General features: G+C 42.4%; 1 protein-coding gene and 1 long non-coding RNA gene across 4 annotated transcripts in view; one reads left to right on the plus strand and one right to left on the minus strand.

Moving 5' to 3' along the window:
• Positions 1–7,088, minus strand: part of KCNAB1 (potassium voltage-gated channel subfamily A member regulatory beta subunit 1) — a 437,512-nt gene that overhangs the window by 317,669 nt on the left and 112,755 nt on the right. The gene's annotated exons all lie outside the window — the stretch shown is intronic.
• The window catches only part of LOC111550085, a 13,162-nt gene continuing 9,721 nt past the window's right edge, over positions 3,648–7,088 (plus strand). The window contains exon 1 of the long non-coding RNA XR_002733919.1: positions 3,648–3,842. This is a non-coding gene — a long non-coding RNA (uncharacterized LOC111550085). The remainder of the gene's footprint in view (positions 3,843–7,088) is intronic.

Genomic DNA, 7,088 nt, shown 5'->3' on the forward strand with positions numbered 1-7,088 from the left:
GAGGGGAGGGGAGGGGAGCGGAAGGGAGGGGAGGGGAGGGGAGCGGAGGGGAGAGGCGGGGAGGTAGGTGATTCTCTACAGAATGTGGATTTTTCCCAGAAGAGACTTCGTAGGGCAATTTCAAGGCATGGCAAGGAAATATATTTTGGGGTAAAACATTTTTTATTTTCTTCCTTGTTATGCCAGAGTCAGATTGGAAAGTAAGTCATGATATACAGAGTCAAATAAAACCCATCTGATGAGAATTTATGGTTTGTAGGGCATGACTCCCCAGACCCCTTAGATAGGAGTTTGGGCAAAATAAAGAATCAGAGCTTAGTCCTCATTAATATACAGGAAAAGAAAAGTAATCATATGTGATTACAAGTAATCCCAGCTTAACTGTGGTCAAAATGATGCAGGTCTTGAATATTGCTGTAATCAAACTGAAGATAAATCTGTAAGAGGAGGATGGGAAGGATATACCTGTGCACCAGAGCAAGAGGAGGAAAGAAAGCTATCATACCCCAAATCATCAACACAGAAGTCACAAACAGATCCATCTAAGAGTAAAAGGCAGTTTTCTCCGGAAGAAAGAAAAGAGGGAGGCTGAAGACTGTTTCTCCCAACAGATCCTCAGGATTTGCTGACTCTCTAAAGTGGGTGCATACAATTTTAATACAAACTTTTTGTGAAAGTAAAGAAACCTTTTCACTGATACATACATACAGAAGATACACAATCATATGTAATTCTCACAAACACATCCTGTATCTACTACTTAAATCAGAGAGGTTCTGACTTCTTAAGAAAAACCACTCCCTGCATTCCTATTATTTATCTCATTATCCCTCTTGTTTACTTCATAGCACAAGCTGTATGTGTATATTTATTTGGATGTTGACATCTTTGTTTTCTCTCTCCCTCTCATATGTAAATTCCACAAGAAAAGCTCCTTGTCTTTATTAATTGTTTTATACCCAATGTCACTGTGTATTACACACAACAATCTATCTCTGAATAAATGCAGCCATATGTTGCTTAGTAGCAGAGACACATTCTAAGAAATGTTAGTCAATTTGTCATTGTGTAAACATCATAGAGTGCACTTAAACAGACCTAAATGGCATAACCCACTACACACCTAGGCTATATGGTACATCTCAAGGCTCCTAGACTACAAACCTGTGCAGCATGTTACTCTACTGAATACTGTAGGCAATTGTAACACAATGGTAAGTATTTGTGTATCTAAACATAAAAAGGTACAGCACAAATATAATCTTATGAGAGCATGATCATATATGTAGTCTGTCATTGCCTGAAATGTCATTATGTGGTACATGACTGTATTGTTAAATGAATACATAAATGGACACAAGGCCACAAATATGATAAAATGGTACAGCCATTAATAAACTTAAAACTGGATGATAACAATTCTAGCTGTTGTTTTGCCTTATGCTCTTTGGATGTCAAGCTTAGGTAATAAAGAATAAGCCTGTGAGCTTATCTTTACAAGTAGAACATTCAGCACCAGGACTGAAACATAATGAAACAATCAATAAACATGTGTTAGATGTCTAACTAAATGTTTTCCCATACTATACCAACTATTGCAGTTTGGGACACAGGTTCTTCCTACATTGGAATGTGGTCTTCTCTTAAAAAAAAAAAAAAGTTTAAAATTATAATTGCAGGGTTTTCAATATCTTGCCACCCAAACAAATACCTCTAGGCACAGCTGCTATTTACCAACACCCAACTGGAGAGGAAGCGAGGAATTAGCACAGTCAAAACTGGAAGGTCTTTGATACATTTCTGCGTTAGTCCATTGTCTCTCTTCTCTGTACCCCTCTCTATACCCCTCATTTAAGACCTCTAGTGCCTACTACTTTTCTGAGCCCATCTTCTTACCAGATTAGGAAATGACTCTATATCATTTTACTCCTCCATTGATTATACTTCAGGATGAATAAGTGTTGTCCTTTCCATTAATGCATCCAACATAATTGTGTCCCATCTTTTATCTGTAACCACATGATATGGTTTAAATTTGGGTCCCTGCCAAAATCTCCTGTCAAATTGTAATCCCCAAGGTTGCAGGAGGGGCCTGGTGGGAGGATATTGGATCAAGGGGGCAGATTTATCCTTTGCTATTCTCATGGCAATGAGTGAATTCTCACAGATCTGTGAGGTGTGTAGCACCTCTCCCCACTCTCTTCCTCCTGTCTGGCCATGTAAGCTGTGCCTGCCTGCCCTTTACCTTCCACCATAATTGTAAGTTTCCCAAGGCCTCCCCAGCCATGCTTCCTGTACAGCCTGCAGAACCATGAGTCAATTAAACCTCTTTTCTTTACAAATTACTCAGTCTCAGGTGTTTCTTTATAGCAGTGTGAGTGAACTAATACACCATAGAAAGAAAAATAGTCTTGTTCTTTTTAAAACAGAGTCTCAAACCTCTCCCTCAAAAAGACTGTGTTCAGGGCTGAGACCCCTAAGAGGCTCCCGTTTACACACACACAAGAGGCAAATGGTGCCTCTGGGGTATGTCTACTGCCTTCTCCCCAAACTCCATGCTAGAACAACACCTTCTCTCTGTGTAGACCCTAGTCTCCGCTGGGGTTCAGGTATGCCATGGAACTCAGAGGCCGGCTTCCCCAGAATCTTGACAGTAGGAAATAACCAGCCTGCAAAGGGCCACGTGGGCATAGACAGAAAACTGGTCCTAGTGGGAGGAGAAATAGTGTGGTCAGAAGAGGACAGCGATCCTGAGAATCACATAGTGGCTGTCACTGAGGTTTTTCTCTGATCTGTCCCCCATTGACTCCAACCTAGGTCAAGGGTAAGAAAGGCCTGGAACTCAACCTGAGCAAGCTATTTCACTTAAGACTCTGTAAACCTTTGGAGCCTTTCAGTGGAGGGCAACATGAGAAGGAGAGGTGCCCTCCCCACTTCCCACCTCCGAGCTCTAGCGCACTTGCAGCGGTCTCTAATGGAGCATGATAGAACTCCGAAGAGGCAGGCTAGCGAGGAGGAAGAAATAGCAGATGCTGTGTGAAGGCTGACCAGGCTTGCTTTTGACCACACATGAGATACAGGGACTTCCAGAAATGCTTGAGGAAACAACACAGAGCTGGGATCTGTAACAGTCAAATGGAGGCAAAACCATCAACTGCTGCTCCTATGTTCAAAGCATATGGTGGGGCTGTGGAGAAGAAGTGTGTGGCTTTTTGTGAATCACAACGTCTAAGGTTTCAGCTACATCCCACCTCCTAACCAGCACTTGCTTCTTTTCTCCTCTCACCTTCACCTGAAGACTGTGCACTATCTGAGGGCAAGGACAGCGTCTGACTTCCCACCGACGCAGTCACTGCCAAGGGGAGGGGCTCAATACAGATGTGTGGAATGGAATGAATGAACAGAGGAATAGAATTGAACCAATTTGGTACAAGAAATTATTGTGCAAAGTTTTAAGGTGGAAGACATTTCTGATGTTTACTTTCAACGTATGCAAAAAGAAGGTAAGTTTAAAATTGGATCCTACCAGTTACCTGCTCTCTCTTCCCGTGCCTCCAGGATTCCACTGCTAAATGTGCAGATAATTCCCATATTCATTGCTGACTCAGTGTCTCTTTCTGACCTTGTATCGATGACATGGCAGAAAGGGCTGGAGGAGGAAAAGCCATGTCTAAGCAGAACAGCTCTGTACAAGGAGGTCCCTCCTTAAGCACAGTTTGCCTAAACAGCTCTGAAGCGGGATGGTGTCCTAAAAGGACGTTTCTGGGGTTTGGGGTGAGAACTTGCCACTGTGCCTGCTAGTGGGGGCCATGAGCCTGTTACATGAAGAGGAGAATCATTTGGTGAGTGACTGGGGTTTATGTTTAAGCATCCCTGTTTACTAACTGCATGAGCAGGAACAAATTTCCTAACTCTGAGTCTCATTTGCCTTCTTTCCTGAAATATAATAATGTCGACTTTACCTATATCACCTATTGTTGAATCAAACAAGAGAATCATATACTAATTTGCATATAAAAATAGTACACACACACTGGATTCATATCCTGAGAAAGACAATTCTCACTGAAATTGGAGAGAAATCTTTTTTAGTTGCTTGGAATTGTCCCACTTTGTTGCAACAGTGATTGTGATTCCAAACACTTTTCTTTCTAAGTCGAACTTTCAGGGCCAATTAAACACCTTTGAGAACAATGTCCTTTGTCTTTGCTTTTTAAATTAGTTTCATTCTTGCAAATGGCCAGTCATTTCAGTACTAAATCAAAACGAGTTCATGTTGTAAAAGAATAAAAAAGAACTTTTTCCTTGCATTAGTTACTGATCAGCGGAATAATGGCCTACATTTGTTCACACAAAGACCTAATGGATAACTTTTTAAAAACAACATTGTGACCAAGAAGTACTTAGATTTAGAAACCATTAAATATTATAGAATAGAATAACCCAAAAGCACTTAATCATCCTGTAGCTTTGTAAAAAATCTATAGTTGGAATTCACTCTTCATATGCTTTTATTTCTATACAATCCCTACAAGCTCCGGGCTCTGTGTTTTTTACTTTTAGTAAATGTTTATCCCTTATGTCCGTGTCATAGTCCACCATGGTTTGATTTGCCCCAAAGTCAAAATACTCTCTTGATCATTGTGCACAGAATTAATCAAGACTGACAGGACTATTAATGGTGCTTATCACTTACAAGAGAGAGAGGAGGAGGGCTGGGCTTGGCTGCAGGGTGTTTTCTGAAACTGGAATAAAAGGATCACCGCCAAAACATGGAAAGTTGTTCACAAGCTTTGCAGATGAGCTTTTCTTTTCTTTTTTCCTTTTTTTGATTTCAGTAGGTTTTTGGGGAACAGGTGGTGTTTGGTTACATGAATAAGTTCTTTAGTGGTGATTTCTGAGATTTTTGTCTGTTAACTCTGCTGATATTTCTTTTGCTGTGCAGGAGCTTTTTAGTTTAATTAAGACCCATCTATTTCTCTTTGTTTTTGGTGCATTTGCTTTTGGCTTCTTGGTCATGAAGTCTTGCTTAAGCCAATGTCTAGAGGGGGTTTTGATGTTATCTTCTAGAATCTCTATGGTTTCAGATCTTAGATTTAAGTCTTTGATCTATCTTGAGTTGATTTTTGTATAAGGTGAGAGATGGGCATCTAGTTTCATTCTTCTAACATGTGGCTAGCCAATTATCCCAGCACCATTTGTTGAATAGGATATCCTTTCCTCACTTTGTGTTTTTATTTGCTTTGTCAAAGATCAGTTGACTGTATTTGGCTTTATTTCTGGGTTCTCTATTCTGTTCCACTGGTCTATGTGCCAATTTTTATACCAGTATCATGCTGTTTCGGTGACTGTGGCCTTACAGTATAGTTTGAAGTCAGGTAATGTGATGCCCCTAGATTTGTTGCTTTTGCTTAGTCTTGCTTTGGCTCTGTGGGCTTTTTGGTTCCATATGAATTTTTGGATTTTTTTTTTTCTAGTTCTATGAGAAATGATGGTGGTGTTTTGATGGGAATTGCATTGAATTTGTAGATTGCTTTGGGCAGTATGGTCATTTTCACAATACTGAATCCATGAGCATGGGATGTGTTTCCATTTGTATGTCATCCATGTTTTCTTTCAGCAGTGTTTTGTAATTTTCCTTGTTGAGGTCTTTCATGTCCTCGGTTAGGTATATTCCTATGTATTTTATTATTATTATTATTATTATTTGCAGCTATTGTGAAAGGAGTTGAGTTCTTGATTTGATTCTTAGCTTGGTCGCTGTTGGTATACAGCAGAGCTACTGATTTGTGTGCATTAATTTTGTATCCTGAAACTTTGCTGAATACATTTCCCAGTACTAGGAGCTTTCTGGATGAGTCTTTAGGTTTTTCTAGGTATACAATCATATCATCAGCAAACAGTGACAGTTTGACCTCCTCTTTACCAATTTGGATGCCCTTTATTTCTTTCTCTTGTCTGATTGCTCTGGCTAGGACTACCAGTACTAGGTGTTGAGTAGAAGTGGTGAAAGTGGGCATCCTTGTCTAGTTCCAGTTCTCAGGGTGAATGCTTTCAAATTTTCCCTGTTCAGTATCATATTGGTTGTGGGTTTGTCACAGATGGCTTTTATTACCTTAACGTATGTCCCTTCTATGCCGATTTTGCTGAGGATTTTAATCATAAAGGGATTGTTTGGACGAACGGAGGCAGGATGGCGCACTTCCGGGTTCTTCTTCACCAACTTTTCCTGCGCGCGCGAAAATGCAGCCGGCACCCGGAAAGGTGCAGACCAACCAGGCATGCGCCAGGTGACGTCAATCCGAAGACACCAAGATTTACCTGGTCGCACCTGCAGAACGCCCCCCCGACACGCCCGTGCCCTGCCTATTGCCCTCCCACTCCTAGAAAAGCCGCTCTCGGCCAGGGTCCCACGCGGACTTCCCAGCCCCAGTCCTGTCGGGATGTCGGGACTGCAGGAACTCCGTCCCAGAGCCCCACCGGGGGACTCTGCCGGCCTTCTTTGCCAGAGGCCGACAGACCTCTTCCCCACACCTTAGGTTACCAAAAATAAACTTGCAGTTTTGCTGTTACCCTTGCCTACTCACTGGTTCTTTTGTGCCCACTTGGCTGGTCTTAGAAAAACAAATCAGTTGGTGCTGAACCCGGGAGGAGACCCCTCCTCAGGCCTCTAAGGGTTGAGGAACCTCCTCCTGCTCCCACGTGGCAGACGGACCAGGACCTGAGACCCGCTTCCCTCACTCTCATGGCCTCTCTGGGGTAAGTGCCCTTGTCTCCTCTTTACCTCCCTCGGCCAAAAATCCTGCGCAGGTCCGAGGCCCACTTTTGAGCCACCAAGTAGCTCGGGAGACCCGTTCAGGACGGAGACGTCCGCCTGAAGGTAATCTCCACTTTGGCTCCATGAGCCTCCAGTCTGTCTCTTCTGGTTCCAAAGGACGCTTTGAAGTCAGGCAGAGATCCACTTCCATTTCCATTGTGTCCATTGTGTAAGTAAAGAGGAAACAAACGGGAAACCCCCAGTCCAAATTTCCAAAGAGCACCGGCCTCTCTGGGGTAAGTGCCCTTGTCTCCTCTTTACCTCCCTCGGC

The sequence above is a fragment of the Piliocolobus tephrosceles genome, chromosome 2, assembly GCF_002776525.5.
Source record: "Piliocolobus tephrosceles isolate RC106 chromosome 2, ASM277652v3, whole genome shotgun sequence".
Lineage (NCBI taxonomy): Eukaryota > Metazoa > Chordata > Mammalia > Primates > Cercopithecidae > Piliocolobus > Piliocolobus tephrosceles.